Raw genomic sequence first — 22,913 nt, 5'->3', positions numbered from 1 at the left:
CATAACATTTCCCTATCTATAAAATGACAAGGATAATGTCTTAAATGAGATGGTGTTACCAAAGTTGTTGGCCCAAAGAAGGCACTTAATATAGGTAGATATATATTCTTCATATGTACTCCAAAGGGTAAGGCCACTTTATCTCAGTTTGAAAAGAAAAACTGCATTTGTTTTATACATTTTTATAAGCAGTTTTATTGAGATATAATCCATATACCATAAAATTCACCCTTTTAAAGTGTACACTTCCATGGGTTTTAGTATATTTACAGAATTATAAATCATTAATGAAATCTAACTTTAAAATATCTTCATTACCCTAAAAAGAAATTCTGCACCCACTAATAGTTACTCTCATTCCCTTCTCCTACTTGCTAAGCCTAGGCATTCACTGATCTTCTTTCTGGATGTACAGAGTTGCCTTTTCTTAGCATTACAATATCAATGGAATTATACATGTTTTCTTACTGGCTTCTTTCACATCATGTTTTCAAGGTTTATCCAAGCTACAGAATGTCAGTATTTTATTTCTTCATATTGCTGAATAATATTCCACTGTATTGATATGTTACATTCTAGTTTTCATCAGTTGATGGATATTTGAGTTTATACTTTGAAGTATTATGAATAATGCTGCTATGAACATCAGTGTACAGGGTTTTATATTGGCATGTTTTTATTTTTCTTAGTGTTATATATAAGAGTAGAATTGCAGAATGCATGTACAGTAATTCAGTAGTTAATATTTGGCTATGCACCAATGAATGAAATTTCTGAATCTAATTATGATAACTCTGTTTACCCACTTGGAAGTACAGTCAAACTGTCATAGTTCATTCATTTGAAATTGTTTCTATAAACAAATATTTTCACTGTAGTGCCATTAATTTAAACACAGCAGCTACATAGGCTCTTTGAATCAGCCAGATCTAGATTATAATCCTGGGTCTGTCACTGATTTGCTTCGTGAATATTAAGTATCTTAAATTCTTTCAGCCTCAGTTTACTTATTCTTAACACCTACCTACGAGAGCCACTGTGAGCATTAAATATAACCATACATATAAAAGAACCAGCAATGAATAGATTTCGATAAATATTTCCTTTCCCTCTTCCCTTCCTTTCTAAAATCTACATTTACTTAAAGAATGCCTGAGCTGTGGTGTTTGGTTTCTTAGTGTAACAATGCCATCTGCTGGAAATGCCAAAATGGTACTTAAGAGCAAATGGATCACACAGAAACATTAAATGTGAAGTTCTACTATTCCTGAAATCAAAGCAACATTTTTCTCACTCTATTTATATTTAAAGGTGCCTCACTCTCTACATATATACATGACAATTTTCTTAAAATCATTCATGATTATATTAAGTCCTTCAGTATATCAAAGGGGTAAATTACTAGTAGAAACAACTTGCCATGAGTTAAAGTTGTTTTCTTAATAATAAATTTTCCTAAGAACTATAGTTTGCTTTCAAATGTTTGTTATAGATCTATGAATTTAGCTATGAACTTAAGATTTTTTAATCATCTGGGAGCCTTGTTACTAACAAAAAAATTATTTAAAACTCTTAGATCACAATACTTTTATTTCACAAGAAGTGACCCAAAGGAAGACAAGTCAACTATTTTTCTTAGAAGTAAAGAGAACATGTACTTTTATGGAGTAAAACTGTCTTTGAAAATTTTCTAATTGTGTAAAAATAGATGATTGGTTAGATGGACTAAAACATAGCACATACTTATTATGGAATACTAGTCATTAAAGATCAAGTCCTCAAAAATGTGTAATAATATATAAAAATCATGATTTGTTATATATGTGGATTAAATAATTATATTATAAAACAATGTGTATACTTGATCAAAATTTTGTTCAGATAAGTAAATAGAAAAATTATAAATAGGTTGGTAGCCCCACATGGTCACCAAAATGTTGATGATGGTTTTTATATATTAACTGTGAAATTAATGTATTTTTTTCTTTATGTATCTAGAACAGAATTCTTGAATTTCCTGCGATAACTGGCATTGTATCACAATAACTTTTTTCTTGCTTATTGGGACATATTCATATGAGTCCTAATCATTTTCCTTAATATCTTTACAAGCTATATTTGGTAAAATTTTAAGTTGATTATTTCCCTTTAAAATATCCTTCCCAGTTCTTGCAGATTGCTGGGTGAAAATTAATAATTCTTCGTATAGTCTTCTTTCATTAACAGTAACCCAAGATGTGACCTGACATATAACTAAAGAAAAAAATCCCTAAGTACTCAAAGTTACTGTGGAGGTTTTATCATTAAGAGATGCTGTCCTTCCAGGAGTTCTGTAGTGTTCAATGCTGCAACGACTCTTGATTTTTATGCACTTTAATGACTGAGGAGAAGTCTAAACACAGTCGGAAAGACAAAGAAACTTTAAATGTGCTCAGCATAATGACATAAACATTTTCCCCTATTTGTCAAAGGGTAGTTCTGCAGGATTACAACCACAGTAAAGAAAATGTTTGTATTTGAAACATGGATTTTGGTTTTGCCATTTGTGTATGTGTAAGTAATCCATTGGACACCAAAAAAAGAATGGAGAAGGATATGGATACCTCACTAAATAGCATCCTCCAAGGGACTAGATTTAGAGGGCTAAAGCCCAGCCTCACAGTCTGTTGGGAGATGTCCATGTCCCATCATAGGAGCAAGGAACGTATCCTACGGCAAGACAGTCATGTGAGGGGGTGGGATTTGCTACAGGGGCATGGAGACCTCCATGCAGAGTTTTGAAAAACAAAGCAGAAGAGACGGTCCTGAAAGCAGAAGAATCTGAGGTACATCCACGAAATCTGAAATAAATTTAACCCTTTTATTCTCTTTCCATGGCTCATGAGTACCATGATATTTCAACATTTGATTAAATATTTATTTTCGTGTCTCCTACATAGTAATCTCTACTAGATCAACTCCCTCAGTAAAACCTGTAATAGCCATATAGACTTGGAAAACAGTCAATTAGAATTAGCAATGATAAAACAGAACTGAGGCTTTCTCACATTCATTTCTTTAAGACCCAAATGTGGTAACAGCAAAATGAGAGGAATGGAATTCTGAGAAGTATCCAGCACAAATCCATATTTTTTTGCCTAGGTCAGATCAAAGTACAGCAGGGAAAGGCAAAGCACAGAATTGACTTAGAACTGGACATGATAGAAACAAGGTTTTTTGCTGACTATCCTATTGAGAGGTAATCTTTGAAATGGGTAGAGCAGGAGGGAGGGATGCTGAAATCAGGATTACCTATACACATTTGGTGGCTAAGTGATCAGTTGAAATTCAGAAACATTGAATTTCTATATGTAGTGAAAAGCACTGTGTTTGTAAATGAGAGAAAATTCCTAACCAAGTTGAAAAACAGGTCAAATAGATCCTTTGATATAAATCACCCAGATTATATCAAAGTCACATAGTTGTTCCTGGAGAGACCGGAGGGGCCTAATTTTAACTTGGGCAACTATAATTTTTGGCTTAGTTTTATTATTATTTTATGGTAATTAATAATTCATGATGATCACACTTATTTAGGTGCTTTTCACAATTATCTCATTAAAACATAACAAAGAAATCAATTTTTGTTTCCACTTGACAGAAGGAAACAGAAATCAGAGAGATTAAGTAACAATTGCAAAGCTTGCAAATGACAGGAGTTCTAAAGCAGGTCTGCATGACTCCAGACTTCCAAAAAGAGATTAAACTTTTGTTATTTGTTTTTACTAAGAGATCATTGGAATACATTTTGGATATGAGAGGAAAATAGGTAAATTGAGTTTGAATTTTTTTAATGTATAATTGGGCAATGGGAAAGAAGGCATGAAATAAAATGTCCTTTCCTGTTTAATGTCTGATGTACATACTATGTTTACTTCCTGAGGAAATATATATGTATAAATAGGCATCACAGAGAGTGCCAAAATGTAAACCAGCCTACAAATTTCTCAGGAGCCAATCAAAAACACTATTAGGTACTGTATATATGAGTACTTATTTATTTAGGTAGATACACATTAACAATTTAACTGCAAGCAGACATCAAACATAATGAATTGCTAAATAGATGTTATAAACAAAAAGTTAATCACAAGTCCAAAGGAAAGGACATTAACATATTCTGGGTCAGATAAGAAAACTCAGACCTGGAAGAAATTAAATGGAAAGGGCTTGAGGGAGCACGAAAGATGAGAATTTACAGATGAGAATATTATTACCTTGAGCGAAGAAACTGGGTAAAGAAAGCTGTACTAAAATGACAGGCCAGCTAGTAAACTGTCCTGGGGTCAGTCTACAAAAGACACTAAATTATAACACAATAAATCATCACTGTGATGCTAGAAACTCAGGTCATTCAATAACATATAGATTTGTCCTATTCCCGCTAAAGAAAAAAATATCTGGCTAGAGTGAAAATTGAAATAAACAAAAAGAATGTTTGTTGTTGCAGACTCCACCACCAATAGTATTGAGCAAATACTTTAAGAATATTGATTTTATGGGGTACTATTTATTAACCAGCCCTGGGAAGCTTAGTAATCAGCCTATCTGAGGAAATTAAATGCCTCCATTCAGCCTATCCTAGGAGAGTGCATGAAAAGATACGTCTGGAATAGAGAAACTACTTAGAGTTTGGAACCAATTTGTACAGGTCCTTAAATAACAGTATCTTTAAACCAATATCCCTTACCTGTGCCTATTGCCCCAGATGAGAATGTCATTACCTTGAGTGAAGAAATTAGGATAAGTTCCTAGCATTTTCCAAAGCGTTGTCTACAGGTGTCTCAATTTCATCTTCTCATGTTAACTCCTCAGCCCAATCCATTCTGGCCTCCGACCCTTACACAACATGGAATTATTCCTCTTAAGGTCACACATGGCTTCCTTGTTGCCAAATTAATGGACCCGCCTTTCTGACCTCATTCTGTTTTAAGTGACATTTGACAGAATTAGCAGTTCCTTTCCTTGAGAAATACCACATCCTCAGCTTTGGGAAAGCCAGACTGTTTTTCCTCCTGCCACTTTGGCCACTGCTATTCAATCTTCCTTACTAGTTCCTCTGCCCATCCCCAATATCTACATGGCAGAGTTCCTCAAGATCTTGCACAAATCTCATTCTCTCCCTCTACACACCCAATCTGCTGGTCTCACCTTTCCCATGGCTTACATATGGTCCATATGATACCATCTCCCTAATTTACATCTCTAGCTTAGACCTGTCCTTCGAGTTCTAGTCTTTGTAATCTAATATCTTATTTGGTATATTCACTTGGATGTCTCACAAGAGGCCAGACTTACAGATGAGAATATTATTACTTTGCAGACGAGAATATTATTAAAAGAAGTCTGATATTGACTTCTTGATTTTACTTCAAAATATGTTTCTCGTCTACTTCTCTCTCAATGAATGGTAAGCTAAGAACCTGAGGGAAAAAAACCTTTATTCTTCCCTGTCCCTTACCTCCCAAATCAGCCTATCTGTAATTCCCGTTAATTCTATCTCAAAATCATATCTTGTTTATTGCTCCCATCTCCATGGCCACCACTGTAGTCCAGAACAGCACTGTTTTTCTCACAGAATGTCTCCTAATCAGTTTCTTGCTCCTTCTGTTGCCCTCTGCTAATTCATTATACCCAAAGCAGCAGAGTAAACTTTCAAAAATTAAAAATGTAAACCAAATCTTGTTAACATCTGCTTAATACCCTGCAGGGTTTCCCATTATAATTGGAATGAATTCTAAAGGCTTTACATGCCTTAGCCTCTCATTATATCTCCTCTTGGACCTCTCTCCTGCCGTTTGCCACACACCAGCTGCACTGGCCTTCTTTCAATTCCTATAACAGGCCAAGTTCTATGTCTGGGAGGCTTTTCTCAAGGGTATTCATATGGTTGGCTGTTTCTTGTCCTTTGGGGTCTTGGCTTTAAACTTCCACAGCTCAGAAAGAGCCTCTTCACCACTCACCTGAGTAGAGTCCTTTCCCCACATTGCCACTGCTCTATTCCATGACAGCATGATTTCTTTGTTTCATAGTACTTTGCAGTGGCAAATGGCATCTTCATATTAAGAACTTCTAGTTTTTCTTTTTCTAATCCCTTATTTCTTGGAAGTTATTATTTCCTTTTATCTCTGTAAGGATGCTAACCATTTACGTTGCATTTTATGCGTTGCTTTTTCTGAGGCCTTCTCTTATTTTATTTTTAGTTCCTTTTCATCTCCAAGTTCGTCTTCATTCCCTGCCCCATTCCCAGACAACCATTCTAATGTTTTAGATACATAATCCTTCAACTGTCTATGTCTTCTTAAATATGGAGAGCTATTTCCTAGACAGATATGCATAATTTACATACATTTTATTGGCATGTAGACTTCATTGTATTTCTGCTATTTTTGTTCAGGTACATATTTTTTAAGTCTATGCTGGTCTATGTCCATTAGCCATTGTTTCCAAGTGCTACATACTATTCCATTATGTCCAATCTATTTGCTGCTTCAAGCCTCCCACTACCACTAACAAGCCTGCAACAATTTTTTTCACATATTCTTATGAAAATGCTTGTATGGAAAAAAAAAAAAAAAGCCCAGGAGTCAACGTGTTACAGGAAATATTGGTGTATAATTCGATAAGTACTCCAGAATTGCCCTCCAAAATGGCTGCTCCAATCTACATTTCCACAAGGGTTCCAGCAGTTTCATGTCCTGACTGACATTTTGGATCTATCCTATTTTCTAATTTTTGCTGATAAGTATAAAGTGATATCTGACAACTTTATTTGCATTTTTCCAATTCCATAAGTTTAAGCATCTCTTCCTACATGTGTTAGCTAATGAAATTTTATTTCTATTCCCAATCCCTATTTTTCTATTGAATTTTATAAACAGATACTGAATTTTATCAGATTCTTTATCTGTACCTATTGAAACCACCATTTTTAAAATTATTATTATACTTTAAGTTTTAGGGTACATGTGCACAACATGCAGGTTTGTTACATATGGAGACAACCATTTTTTAACCTTTATTTCATTAAGTGATAAGTTACTTTGATATACTCTTTATATACTGGGAAAAACTGTACTTGCTCTTAATATTTTATGTGTAATACTCTGCTGAATTTGGTTAGATATTATCTGATTTAGGAATTAACATTTTATTTAGGAAATAGGCTTATATTTTTATTTTCTGGAACTATCTTGATATGATTTTTAGCATCAGGGTAGGAATCACCTCATAAAACAAGATTATTTAGAAATATTTATTTTAAAGAATTTTAGTATATTTTTCTTTGGCTCAAAATTTTCTATTTCCAGGCTATAATATATATAGCCTGGAAGGTACATATATTGTACCTTTTGGCATTGATCTTCATTGCTAATTTAACGGTTTCTGGTTATGAGTTCATTTTCCACAGCAGAATTCTCCTGAGTGTGCCCTGGGCTCTGCTGTCTCACCACATGACATGGACATATTGGTTCCCATGTAACAGATTTCAGAGACGTCATCCTTAGATTACTGTTAATCCCCTAACCTGCTTTACATGGGCTGCTTCACAGTCTTCAATCCAAGGGCAATTCATTTCCTCATTTTGAAGATGGCTGTGTATTAGTTAACTTTCTAAGAATATAGCTACCAGCATTTCTCTCAGTATAAGATGAGTTTGGAACAAGTACCGATACCAACATTGCATAATTGGTCTATTAATTGGAGCCTTTTTGGTTAGCTCGTTTATGTGCACATTGTCCCTCTGTCCCTCATCTACTAAATTATTAGCCCTGTGCAGGCAGAAACTATGTATATTTTACAATAACTAGAACAATGACCGCCCCTGTTACTAAAACATATTTCTGGGTGTATAAAGCAGGTAGCCCAGCGTCTCTCAGCCCAGTAGGAATTTCAAAGAATGTTACTCCCTTTTTCCTCTCCTCTCCCTGATATTTAGTAGAATTACTGCAGTGGTGCATAAGAATATATTAGAGGTATAAGAAATGAAAACAGGGACACGGAGGTTAAAAACTGCTCTCAAACAGAAAGATGGCAATGCAAATGCATAAAAGCTTCTTATTGATTTTTTAATAAGGGAAAAATTTTAAACTTATGAAAGAAGAATGGCTGCCTCTCAATGGAAAGGGAGAATAGAGCCCCCAAAACTAATACAGGATGATTAGCTTCAAAAAAAAAACATAGGACAAGAAGTGTTATCTATATTGAATTAGATCTACTAAGAGGATACCCAAGATTGGAAGTTGTTGAGCAGACTTTGAATATGTAGATAAAGTGTTATAAATATACACACAAATTATGGCATTATCTGCACATTGCACATAATTGAAATCATGAAGGTAGAAATATTTTTCTGACAAAAAAATATGTATATGTAGACTAAACTAGATGGCTGACAACAGTGTCCTATAAATGTTCACATGGAGGAGGCAAGAGTAGAAGGAGAATTAAAAGGATACACATCACCAAAAAAATGATCATCATACAGGTCAAAGAAGTGAGATCCTAGGTGTGGAGATCTACAGAGCCAAAATAAAAATATCTAATATTTATCAAACATTATAAATGTACCACACACTGTTCTCTGTTTTGGATGTGGCCAGTTATGGCTGCTCTAGAATGGCTTCAGTTGAAATAACTGGGTTCTCTCTGTATGTGGTATTTCATGCTCCTTCAGACTGGTCCAGACTTCTTCACAACCTGGTGAAGGGTTCTAGGAAAGAACAGAAGAGCTAGGTATTTTGAGATGTAAGATCCAAACAGGCACAACACCTCTCTTCCCCCTTCTATTGGCTAAAGAAAGTTAATAAGGCAGACCAAATGCAAGGATAGTGAAAGTCTCTATCTCTTGATGGGAGGAGTTTGCAAGATCACAGTGTAGAGGACAAGATTAAAAGGAAGCCATTAGTTGTGGCTATCAATGCTACCAATCTACCTTAAAAGGTAAAAAGTAACTTGTAGGTCAAAAATATCTTACAATAAATGATTGAAGGATTAACATAAAGGAGATATCATATTTTGGGTCATTTTCTTCCAATTAGAACCTGTGGGTAGGAGTGGGAATTCACTCATTATTCAGTGCAGACTACCTGTGTGGGACTGAGCTAGATGCTGGAGTCAGAAGGAAAAGACACCTCTCCTGCCCAACATCCAGGGCAGGATACAGACAAGCCAACAAAGGTTTATCATATCAATATGGTACATGGTAAATGAGATCAAGAAAGGCTTTCAAGTGACATCTAAGAAAAGTCCTGTAACATGAGCAAGTAGTGAGGAGAAAGTCTGAAGAGGAAAAAACATATAGAAAGAAGTTAACTATCTAGATTTTTTTTGTTCTAATTCAATGACAAAGACATATCTGGGACACATTATCAGGATTAAATACTATCACTTCTTTCTTAGCCTTCTACCAGTCTCTGCCCCAATCTGTTATCCTCTTATCCTGGTAACCGCTGCATGGACCACAGTCTTTGTAACTCTTAACTGAGTATGTAGCAACTAGTTAACTTTCTAATCACTTCGTCTCACCTATATGCTTCCAGAATTCACCAGGGTGCTTATATCTCACTCTCCTGTGGCTATGCTTCTTCTTCAATGTCTTAAACTTTGTAGAATTTTGTGTTTTATTGTTCATAATAACAAGCAACTCTCCAAATTACTCTGCTTTGAAAGCACTAATAGTCTAAATTCAAATTCTCACAACTATTTTGATGACCCCATCAAAAAGAAAAATCAAAAATTCAAGAAACGAACGTCAAATTAATGCTAGAAAATGCTAGAAAGACCTCATAGGCTACAATTTATTTGGCAATTCTTTAAAGGAATGAATTCTGATAAAGAACCATAGCCAAAATGGTCTTTAATAACAATAAAATAAACTATGTAAGTACACGGCATGAAGATACTTATAGGTACCTCTAATAAGCACATTTTTTGTTGAAAAGTTGTATAATGAATCACAAACTCTCTGCTAATTTCATTAGGGATCTATTAAGCTAGCAGGACTCTAATACACAAATGGAGTAATTGTCTTCATCAACAGCAGGAGGACAATTTACCAGAAGAAGAAACCATTTAGATGGCACAATTAAGTTATATTTCTTCTCCTTTTCTTCCAGATAAATTAAAAAGATAAGCATTAATGTTATTTATGGTTTTCAGAGTTTTCTTCCATTTTCTCTTTTTGCCTAGTTTTACCATCACTTATTGTCGAGCTCCTTCTATGTGTCAGACACTCTCGATTACCTATTCAGCAGCCATTGCCTGTTTTTTCCTCCTGCATAAACACTGTTCCCAGCCCCAGCCCCAGGAGCAGAGCCTGATTAATCTAGCCAGTCACAGTAATTCCAGTCCCCCTTGGCATGAACATGTGATGTGATTTTTGGCCAATGAGACAGAACAGGAAAGCTACCAAAGTCTTTTGGTAGAAGTTTCTGCGGTCATAAAAAGAGGCAAGGAAAAGATGGTCCCACTTCTTCTGCTGGATGTTATTGTATCTCCACATGACTGACTTCAGGACTGTAACAACCATCTTGTAACCCATGAGGAAAGGAATCCACGATAATGAAAATGTCAGAGAGACAGGATATAAAGAATCAGATCACTGATGACTTCATTGTATCCTCTAATTAACTAACCTTGGAGCAGCCCTACCACACATGATAAAACAAATTTCTTACGATTAAACCTCTTTTTAGTTGGGGCTTTTCTGTTATATATAGTAGAAAACATTCTAACCAAATAATAGACCCTAAATACAAATTTCTTCATTGTGAACTCTTGTGGGACATAATTTGGAAAGAGCCAGTTGTACATCAAACCAATCAGTATTTAATAGAGAGAATCCAGCACTATGAAGGAGACCTCTGTAACTAAATTAACTATGATGAAACAATTCAGACAAACTAAAACCATCAAACAGAGATGAAAACTTGTCTTTAAAATACTGATATTACCATACTGACATGTTTCAACTTAAATGACAATGGAGACAAAATCATGATACAAAGTTGTAGTAAATTAATAATTGTGAGTCAATAAAATTATTTTCCTTTTAAAAATGGAAACAAATATTTCTCTATTTATATTGTATTTTAAAATGTATAGGTGCCTTATAAAAGTAAAACATTTTACTAGCCTCACATCAGAGGCAATATCCTCTAGTTGTCAGGCTAAGAAATCAGACAGATCTTTTTGGTTTTGTTTTTTGTTTTTTCATTAGAGTCAAGTTGTCAAAAAAAATTTTATTTTTTAATGTAGAGAAGTGGGGTCTTACTGTGTTGCTGAGACTGGTCTTGAATTCCTGGCCTCAAGCAATGCTCCTGCCTCAGACTCCGAAAGTGCTGGGATTACAGGTGTGAGTCACCATGGCTGAGAAATCAGTCAGATCTTGATTGAACCTGCAAACTATGTGGCTTTCTATGTCTAAGTTTCTTAATCTATAACATCAAGATTATACTAATTACCTCATAAGATTTATATAAGGGTAAGTTGAAATAATCCCTGTAATGTCCTAATATATATAAAGTGGTTGGTATTATAAGCTATCATTATTGTTCCTACTTTAATTGATATTAGTTTATAATTCCTTAAAGAGATGCTCCCCAGTGTCAATGGTAATGAACCCATTTCCCAACCTATAAAGTTTCTATTGATTATGGCAGGTGCTTGAACCCAATCCAGAATGAAATTCCAGAGATTCGCTGGAAGAACATTGAGCAACAGAGACTACTATTTGAAATTCTTGCTTGTTTCCTTACTGTTTATGAACTAAAATGTTGCAACCATGGTTGTTACTATTTATAGGTAATCATGAAATACTAGTCCTGTCTATGATGACAAAATATAGAATTCTGAGTTTCTTGCAGAAAATCCTGCAGAATAGGAGACAGCAAAACACCATGAATAGTGATCTAAATGAGAGTGAGCATTGCTAGCTAGCATTTGTTTTGGCCCTGCCATCCAACTATATGACCTTGGGTATGTCTCCTTACATCTCTGATTGTCCTGTAAAATAAAGAAATTGGGAGTCATCATTTTAATAGTCCTTTTCATCTCTCACATTTCATCACTATTATCACTATTACAGCTATAAGATAGCATGTGTTGACTATATTCTAAAAACTGTGCTAAGTGCTTTATGTGCAGGTGCCATTTAATTATCCCAATAGATTTAGTAGGCAGATATTCTTTTCCCCGTAAAAATTATGAAACTCAGACTAAGAGAGGTTAAATGATTTGCTCAGCATATCAGTCAGAATGTTTATAATTTCCTATTCTGTATTCCTTATTTCTAGTAGCCAACAAATGACTACATATAGAACAAGTCTGAAATATATTATGATGTACCCCTGTTGTGGTACTTTGCTCTCCAAATTACAGATACCTGAGTTAAGTTGACCCATATTTTTAAAAATAAAAAAGAAAAATTTTTATTATGCCATGTTTGTCAAGCCATAAAAAGTGAAAAGATCAATTTTCTATGTTAAATATCCTTTTCAAAATCAACATATATCAGGTTTGCTTATCTAGAAATAGCTTTGTAATTTTTTTCATCATACTTTAAATGTACATCTGTCTTTCTACACAGTATCACCATAAATTACATACATTGTTCTTTATGGTAAACAACCAAAGAAATTTTTAAGATAAGTATATATATCATTTAATTTTCTGTTATTTTTGCCCTTTCTTAAGTTTCTAGTTCACTTACCAGCTGGACATCCAATACATATATTATTTGATTTTGAGAAATGAGAGTCTGTTCTAGACACGACCCACTTGCCATTGTAATAGATAGAATTACTGATTATATATACCCTTCTCAACAGAAAAAGGATACACAATTGCCTCCTACGACTGTGATAGCAAGATGGCAGTTACAATTGGCACCTAGAGAAACAATACATAATTGCCATCCACTAAACTAACAGAGAGACAAAGAGAGGAGGAGAGAGAGAGATTACAGGCACCACAGCCAAAGCAGTAGAGAGAATAAACAACCCTCAGTCCTTATTTTGAGCAGAAGAGAAAAAAGGCAATTTACACTTAGAAATACCATCTCAGGAGAAATCTATTGTTGAAGGATGACTCATATTATGTCTTTTACAAGTTCTTTTTGCTCACTCTACAGATGAAACAGGAAAAGGTGAATATAAAATCTAAAAGCAAAAGGGGCTTAGCCAACCCACAGGCACCAGGAAAATAAATTATGATGACTTCACCAATGACAATTATAAATGACTTTATATACAGTGAAGTTTTAGAGAGCAAGACATAAAATTGATATTTCCTCTGGAAGTTATTTTTTTCCTAGAAAATCAGATTTATACCCATAGTCCCTTATCTTATGTTGGTGGGAAACACACAATATAGATGGTCTAATAATATGGGTACTGGGCTACCTGCTATTCCTACAAGCTATTTCAATGTACAGATTTTTAAGATACTTTACATCTTCACATTTCTTGCTAATATTTTTGTGTTTAATATCAAATTTCACCAGTTTTATAATTCCTTCCTCCAAATTTCTTATCAGTACTTGAGAAGAATAAAGATGACTGACTTTTCTAATTTTATCAATAGAAATTCAGATACAAATGTGTGTACAAATAAAAATGTGTGATCTTAAAGAGACAGAGACAGAAACAGAGAGAGAGAATAAGACTGATTCCTGCTGATTGACAGCTGTGGACCTGGGTGAACTAAGCTTATATGGATATTTTTATAAATACTGACAACGGCTGTGCTTATTCCTATTTTTGAAAAATATGAGGAAAAAAAACCACTTCTGCATCCCTTGAACACAAAACCCAGCCAAGACATGAACGGAATTAGTATTAGCATTGTGGAGCCTTGCAAAATTTAACCACATATGCGCTATCTCAGCAGTATAATCGATAAAGGATGCTGTCTGCACAATCTGCAGAGGCATGAATTGTGCTGCAAGAGAACAATATTTCGGAAGTTACAGCATTGTGATGTTTGTGGCAGGGCTGGTAGATTGAAAAGGTAGTAAAACCCATAAACAGATAGTAATGTTTCTTTTTTACAAAGAAATTCATATAATGAAAGAGATTGTGGTATAATACATCAAATTCCTAATACTCTAATGACCATCTGTATTATAAATTAAACAAGGATCTTTGACATATTTTTATCCTGCCTTTGCTTTAGTGTTGAAGGTGGGGAAAGAGGCTCAGAGTTCACTCTTCTTATTGAAAGTGAAGCTCCTTATGTAATCTAAGAAAAAGAAAACCAACAGCAAAGCAAATAGATTAAGATTAAAAAGCATTTCATTTCTAAGGTCATTATCCTATATTCTGATATCTCTTTCATTGGTAAGGTCTGGTGTCAAAATCTATAAAATATAATATTCAGCACCATATAGTTCTAGAAACACTTTCACAGTGGGTCTGTTTAAATAGTAACAAGAATCTCCACCAATATTCACAGAGTACCTGTTGTGTACTGGGCCCTATTTTGGGATCTTCACATGTATGTACCTCTCACTTAATCCTCACAATAACTCATTAAAGAGAGATGATTACTACTTTTTGAAAATAAGGAATTGGGACTCAAAGAAATTAAGCAACTTCCCTAACATTGCACAATTATTATATTATGGAGTTGGTATTCTCTTAATTTTTTCAGTTCCCAAACTCATCAACTAATGTACACATCAGGCTTATTTTTGACATAACCCCATCAGGGAAGAATGCCAATCTCAGGACTGCTTGAGTCAATCTGGGTTATGCATAGCATTTCCCAACATGGTCATTTACGTGGTTGGCCAAACAATGATCATACAGTATCATTAACATTTATAAACCAATGTGTTGACAGGAAAATCAGAGCAAGTTAATGGCATCACAACACTGCCTATTCTTCCTTCATGTTGTCATATTTCTCAGCTTTTATGAATGATAAACAAAAGCAATAGCAATATGTGGCATTTTTTGTATTATGAAGTTGTCATCTAAGACATGAGCCATTATCCCTTTGAATGCATAAAGACTCATACAATCAATTCCTTCTATCTGGGGAAAATATTTTAACTCTAAACAACTATTAATGTATCTTTTAATTAGACTATAGTTGCACAACCTGTTTCTCTCTTTGTCTTGGCTGACTTGAAATTAAGAACTAAAATCCTTTTATCAACGATATCAGCTTCTTCAGTTTAGAGTTTTCAGTATAATACTTTCCTCCTATGGATTATATGGTTGCAATGAACTGACAGGATGTTCATTCATCTTCACTAGGCTTCCCTTCTAGCCTATTGGTTAAAAAAATACTGGTGCTAGGATTATACACCCCCCAAATTCTGATTTATTGATTTGGGTTGAATTCCAAGGGTTACAATTTTTAAATATGTCCAGATGAGTCTAATGTTTGGCTGTGGCCTAGAACTGTTAACAGAGCACTCTTGGATCAAGAGTTAAATAGAATGTGCTAGGATTGCTGAAGGAATCATTTCAACTAGGAAAAAACTGTCAGACTCTCACTGTGTTGCTAACCGTCTTGTCTCAGGGATTACTAAAATAAAGTATCCCATCAAATTCTAAGTACCAGTCTACACACTACCATTTTTTATATAAGGGAGCTAGAGTGCCTAAGGGAAGCCGTCTTTTCATGGAGCAGTACAGAACATAAACTACTCCTAATCCTCAATCAAGGATCCTTCGCCATGGAGGAAGAGGGCACATTCAACTCACCCCTTCAGTGAGGGGCAGAATAGAAGCACTTGCACAGTTTTCTGCAACTGTGTAGAATGTGATGGCATTTTTTACGATTTGCTAAGTTATTTGCTGAGTGCCAGGAGAGGGGGACCATGTAGGTGAAAGTAAGCAAAGCTGAGAGCAGGAGTTGCTAAGATGTATGAGATTCTCTTCAATGAAGAGGAAGTTGTATGGATACCCAACAGTTTGTGAAAACTCCAATAGCAAAAGGTTTCACCTTTGTAGGAAGAAAACTTACCACAGAACTGTGCACAGCAAAGCTGAGCAGAGCCCTCAAAAGATTAATAATTATACTGCAGCTAACAGTCAGAACACAAACCCCAGTCACTCAGGGAACCAATGACCAGTTTCACATCAAGTTCATCAGTAACCAACAGGCAGTGAATAGCACCTCTCACCCATTGGCCACGCATACGTAAATATCTCCAGGAACCCACTCCAGCACACACACACCATGCCGCATCATCAGGCTAGGGCAGGTTTGGGAAAGCAAATCCAGGAGGAACAGGAAGTCTGAATCTTGCAGATCTCCACCACCAAGAAGCCCCATCTTACATGCTGCTAGACTATTCTGAAGTTGAGACTGATAAATTGGGAAGTGGTTATGATTTGGCTACTTACAGGATTGGGCTGATATTTGAAGTGGAATGAAACAAAACATAAGCTGTCTTCTTAAGGAAGCTGAGGTCATTCAAGGCCAAGAATGATCCTTGGAGAGTTTCAAATTATGCACAACTCACATTTGTACCTATCTAAGTGTTGACTATTCAACCAAGCTTCTCCATAATTATAACATTTCATTTTCCACTTATGATTCAGATTTTTTGGCTCTTTTCTCATTATTCATGTTTTAGGAGCATAAGTTAAGTACTTTTTAACCTTTTAATTGAGAGCTGCTTCAAATGACATCTATTTTGAGCAGTAATGATTCACATGATGTATGTCAAAAATACATCTGCTAAACATAGTTCATTTACTACCAAGTTATGTCACTGTATGTTCTAGGAGCATAAGTTGGTACTTTTTAAACTTTTAATTGAGAGCTGCTTCAAAAAACATCTATTTTGATCAGTAATGATTAACATGATGGACTAAAATACATCTACTGAACATAGTTCATTTACTACCAAGTTATGTCACTCTGCTACAATCTGGGATTGTTACCAGGAAGCACAGAAGTCCCAGTCCTCGTCAACTTGGGAGAAAGATTTCAGTCAAGAGGTGGTTTAAAGATAACAGAGAGCTTCACTGAAAGAAAACAGGAAAAAAAGAGCTTATTGCAGAAAAAAATAAGCACACACCAAGAGAGGAGTGGGCTGCTCTTGCAGGAAAATAGCCCCAAGGGTCCTGCACTGTGAGTTTTATCATGTCAGGCTTCCTCTTCACGTTCCCACTTCTGTCTCAAGTTTCCACCTTTTCCCTTTGTCTAGTTTTCCCACTTCTGGCTTACATCCCTGCCTTTGTCCCTACCCAGGCTTGTGGGACCCTCCTTTACCATTGGTTACTCCACATGCACAGGCCAGTGATCAATATGAATCTTAATTAATGGCGGTATCGCTTATTACCACCACCCCAGAAAGATTGTATAGCTGTCAAATCTCTACTTATTGCACCTGTGTATCTCTTGGGAAGGCCCCTTTTGCTCTCTTTCCTCCTTTATCATCATGTACCTAGCAACATTCTGACATTTTAACTGTAGAGTGAATGATTATTGTGACATCTTCAGAGGCATTCCAGGGTGTTTCTGCCTAGGTACCTCCTCTCCTTCCTGCTCACCCACTCCAGCATTAGAGATGCTATTAATATGTAAATTTGGGGTGGTCCTTCAAGCCTCAGACTTTCCAGACTTTTCTTTTCTCAAGGCTACCCCTCCTGCTTATGCTTGGTTATCTGCCTAATCTAAAAGGTTCATACATGTAATAAGACATTGTGTTTGTCTTGAAGTTTTTGAATTATTGTACTCTTAACTGGTTAAAAGCTCACTACCTGGATTTGGACATATCTGTGTTGAAACTATCTTCCCCAAAAGTTAGGAGGATAGGCTATAAAGGAACTGGATTTTAATGTAAATGTGAAGTTTTAATTATTTAAATGCCCACTAGAAGTCAATTATATTTCCATTAAAATGCAAATGTGCATTTGAATTCAAGCAGAGGTACATTACAGAAAGGAATGGGCAGTTAAGTGCAGGGGATCTTTGTGACCAGGTGATGGGAAAGAGGATAAAGAGTTGGATGGGTGCTGTACTTACTTGGTGTGCTTTTTGAAAAGAAAGAAAAGTGAATGAAGTAGAAGCTGCCAAGGATATGCTCCAACAGCCTGGGAAGAAGAGAATTTTATAGTGAGGCAGAAGGAAATTAGTCATTCTGTTTCAGGAAAGGGGTCCCGATCCAGACCCCAAGAGAGGGTTCTTGGATCTCATGCAAGAAAGAATTCAGGGTGAGTCCACAGTGCAAAGTAAAAGCAAGTTTATGAAGAAAGTCAAGTGGTGAAAGGACAGCTACTCCATAGGCAGAGTAAGATGATCCCAAAAGTAAGAGGAGGAACACATCCACCCTAGGTACAATGCTTGTATATATAGGGAGATGTGGTCAGCTACAAGGATTTGTGATAAAGGATTAATTTTCTTAATTAACTATATTTTGCAAGAATTAATATTATCTTTAAAGCAAAATTAAGAATGCCTTTGTTCTCCAGATATTGGGATAGCTGGACACTACCCAGTCTTGGTCTGTGTTAGTAAACATTACTGTTTCCTTAACTGTAAACATCTAGAGGCTAAGAATGCCTGATTTTCTGAGAATGCAGCCCAGCAAGTCTCAGCCTCATTTTCCTTGCCCTCACTAAAAATGGAGTCGCTCTGGTTCTAATGCCTCTGACAATTCTATAGGGAATTACCTACTCTGAGACTACCAGGCAATGTTGATTTGAAGGGGAGGCCCAGAATCATTTTGATTGTCACTATAATATAGAGGAATAAACTATAACCATAACCAAGAAAGTCTCAATGCCTTAAAGAAAATAGCTTAAACATGATATTCCTTATTTGTTTCATAGGGCTGCTATAACAAATTACCACAAATGTGGAGTCTTAAAACTACAGAAATTTATTTTTTTACAGTTCTGGAGACAAAAGTCCAAAATTAGGGTGTCAGCAGGGCCACACTACCTCCAGAAGCTCAAGAGGAGACTCCTTCCTTGCCTCTTCCCGCTTCTGGCAGATGCTGGCATTCCTTGACCGCCTTGGCTTATGGCCACATGACACCAATCTCTGCCCCTGTCTCCACACTGCATTCTCCTGCATGTGTATCTTTCTCTCTTCTCTCTCTTATAAAGACCCTTGGCATTGAATTTAAGGCCCACCTGGGTAATCCAGGATAATGTTTCAAGGTTATTTAATTATATCTGCAAAAACCTTTTTTCCAAATAAGGTAGTTTTCATTGGTTTCAGAGATTTACATGTGTACATATGTTTTTGAGAGCCAGAATTCAAACGACTATAGTCCACCCTATTGCCCTCAAATATTTATATTTTTCCAATGTGCAAAACACATTCAGGCCATCCCAACATCCTCTGAAATATCAGCCTATCATAGCCGTCAACTATAAGTACAAAATCCTATCTGAATGTCATGAGCTCAAAATTCCCAAATCTCTTCATCTAAATCAGGTATGGGTAAAACTGTTAGCACCAGTGAATCCATATGGGTCTGCAGCAACCTCAATCCTTGCCTCCTCAGAAGAAACAATTTGACCAAGGGGCATAAGGCAGAGTGAAAGACCAAGGCAGAGTGAAAGACCGAGGCAAATTTTAGAGCAGGAGTGAAAGTTTATTAAAAAGCTTTAGAGCAGGAATGACAAAAAATAAATAGTATGCTTGGAAGATGGCCAAGCAGGCAACTTGAGAGATTAAGTGCACTGTTTGATCTTTGACTTGGAGTTTATATGCCAGCATGCTTCCCGGGGGTTGTGTCCCTTCTCTACTGACTCTTTCCTTGGGGTAGGCTATCCACATTTGCAGTGTCCTGCCAGCACTTGGGAGGGGTCACATGTACAGTGTGTTTACTGGAGTTGTACACATGCTCATTTGTGGTGTTCTTCCCTCACCAAATGTTCCTAGAAGGTCATCTACCACTTAAACTCCACTGTTTTGCCACTTAGTGCACATGTTTGAGCCCAGGCCCAACTCCTGAGACCTTATTGGGAAGCTGCTAATCACCAGTTTCAGGTGTTTCTATTTATTGGAAGACTTCCTTTCCCTTGTACTGGCTATGACCAATTATTATTTTAGAGAGACAGTTAACAACCATCTGACCATCACCTGATGGTTGCCTAACATTCCTGGGTTGGTAAAGGAAGCCTCCCCTGGCCTGCTCATGTCTGACTAGCTACCTACTGTAACAAAACTAGGTATGAATAATCTTGGAGCCAAATTCCTCTCCACCTGTGGAGCTGTGAAACTATAAAACAAGTTATCTGCTCTTAAGATAAAATGGTGAGAATGGAATAGGGTGACAGTTATAGATATTCCCATTTCAAAGAGGAGAAATTGGAATAAAGAAGTCACCCATCCCTAGAAAGTCTAACGTGCAGCAAAAGAAATATTAGGCTTCAAGGCCCAAGAATAATCCTCTGTGACTCTAGGCTCCACTCACTGGGCCTGCTGCTCTGGCCTAGTAGGCATCTGGGCCTGTGGCTCTGGGATCATATGTCTCTGGGATCATAGCTCTGGCATTGGAATCATTATTCTTGAAAGGTAGCACATGTTTCTAGGTAAGTAGTTCTTGCAGCCCATTTCCTGCCTTTAGACTCCCAGAAGTCCAATACCCTTCTTTCATTTTATCCTCTGTCTCTTTCAGTCCAGCCTGGTAGTGTGTCTGCAGACATAAAATCTTCACAAACCTTGTGGATTTCCTAAGTATGTCAACTGGTCTTGTGTCATTAGGGAAGAAGGTCCTCCACAGATTTCTCTGGATAACCTCCTCTCTATTCCTGGCTTCTTCGACATGGTTGAGTGTATGTATGATTCCATAAATCATACATCTAATCTCAGCAAAAGGTGGTCCAGCCATACCCTTGCCTTCTCTCCAGAGCATGCTTTCCTAATAGTAGCATCTTTTGCAATCTGTATATATTGCAAATTTCCCAAATCACAAGTGCTGCTTTTTTTGCCTCAATGGTTCCTTCCTCAATTTATCTTTTTCATTTTATTGTAATCAAAATGAAGAAACAAAGCCACACCATTAATACTTAGCTTGGAAATTTCCTTGGCTAAATATCCAAAGGCTATCACCTACAAGTTCTGTTTTCCATACAACTATAGGACACAATTTGGCCAAAGTTTTTTCTACTAATTTAACAAGGATTACCTTTCCTCCAGTTTATAATAACATGCTCCTTGTTTCCTTCTGAGCTCTTATCAGAAACATTTTTGCTCATGTCACTATATGTATTATCGAAGACGAGAGAAGCTTTCTCTAGCATGTTCCTCACTTCCTTCTGAGCACTCACCATAATTTGGCTTTTTCTATCATGGCCTCAAAATTCTTCCAGCCTCTACCTATTATCCATTTCTAAAACCACTTCCACGTTTTTAGGCATTTGTTACAGCAGCCCTCCATTTCCCCCTACCAAAATCTATACTAGTTTCCTACAGCTGCCACAACAAATTATCACAGATTAGATGTCTTAAAACAACAGAATTTTATTCTCTTACAATTCTGTCAGCCAAAAGTCCAAAATCAAGATATAGGTAAAAGTAGACTCCTTCTGGAAGCTCTAAGGGAGAATCCCTTCTTGCCTCTTTCCAACTTCTGGTGGCTTTCTGCAATCCTTGGCTTCCTTGTCTTGTGGCTATATCACTGTCATATCTGCATCCATCTTTCCATTGCCTTCTCCTTCTCTCTTGTGTGCCTATTATGAGTATACTTACAGTTATGTACTTATAAGAATATCAATTGGAGTATGCTTGTAAAAACCACAACCCTAAGGGTCAGATTTCAGAAAAAAATAGAGGGCAGGTGGGGAATTTGTGAATGAAAGAGAAATAAGAACAGCAAACACCTAGCTAAGATCAGCCAGTGATCAGCTGCCTAGACACTTGAGCCTCAGGAAGAAGCACTTGTGCTTTATTCTAACATATCATTTGGTCACCACTGCTCCTATAGACCACAGCAACACTCAGTTATGTACTTTGGCCAGTATGTATGTCCAACATGTAGACCTCAGGAAAGGGTGAGGAGGAGGAGAAGATTACAAAGAGGAAATGAGACTGAACTCAGGAAAGCCATGGAACTTTGGGGAATGTATATAATGAGGCAATGTTCTTCTCAGTGTCATGCCCTAGGACAATGGCCAAAAAAAAAAAAAAAAAAAAAAAAAAAAAGCTTATAAGGGATTTTTAAAGAGTTAAAGAAAGGGAAACCACCTGGGTTGACACACTTTCCACTTTTCATCATACCGTCTTCAGTTCCTAACTAAGCAACTTTCAGAATTTCCTCTTAAAAGCACTCTTAAATAGAATTGTGCCTACCACAAAGTACCTGCCCCATGAAAGTCCCTATGCTCCTGGCAGATTGCTCTACTACTCAGCTTCTCAGGGCATTACTGTTCTGCAGTGTTTCTGAAATCAGATTTTTGTGATTGTTACACCATATTCCATGCTTACCTAACTAATGATCTGTGTTCTTTACTGCAAGTTGGAGAAGATTATTTTCTGAGGAGAAAAAAACAAGAAACTTTAATAAACTTTTAAAGATTTAATAAGATAATTAACTCTTAAATGACCTTGAATCTTTTATAAATAAATGTCTTTTTTAATGAAATAAATATTTTTCTCCTATGTCCCTGGAATTTCAGTCTAGCATAGGTTTTTATGGTCAATTTATAAGGCTACTAAAATAGAATTTACCGAGAAAGTAATAGAACACAAATTCAATTAAGGGAACACAGTCGTCTTCCTTAGTATGTAAAGGAAGTACATCAAAAAGCAACTCTACAGCAAGATGTAGGAGCAAGGTCACATCTTTCTTAGGCTAAATTAAGATAAATTTCAAAAGCTCCCTTAACACCTTGCTAAAGAAAATTGCATTTCTTTCTACTATATTTACTAAAGTTGCTGTGCTTCCTGCCTTT

The sequence above is a fragment of the Pan paniscus genome, chromosome 15 (assembly GCF_029289425.2).
Source record: "Pan paniscus chromosome 15, NHGRI_mPanPan1-v2.0_pri, whole genome shotgun sequence".
NCBI classification, from domain to species: domain Eukaryota; kingdom Metazoa; phylum Chordata; class Mammalia; order Primates; family Hominidae; genus Pan; species Pan paniscus.
Note: the sequence above shows the minus strand (reverse complement) of the source record.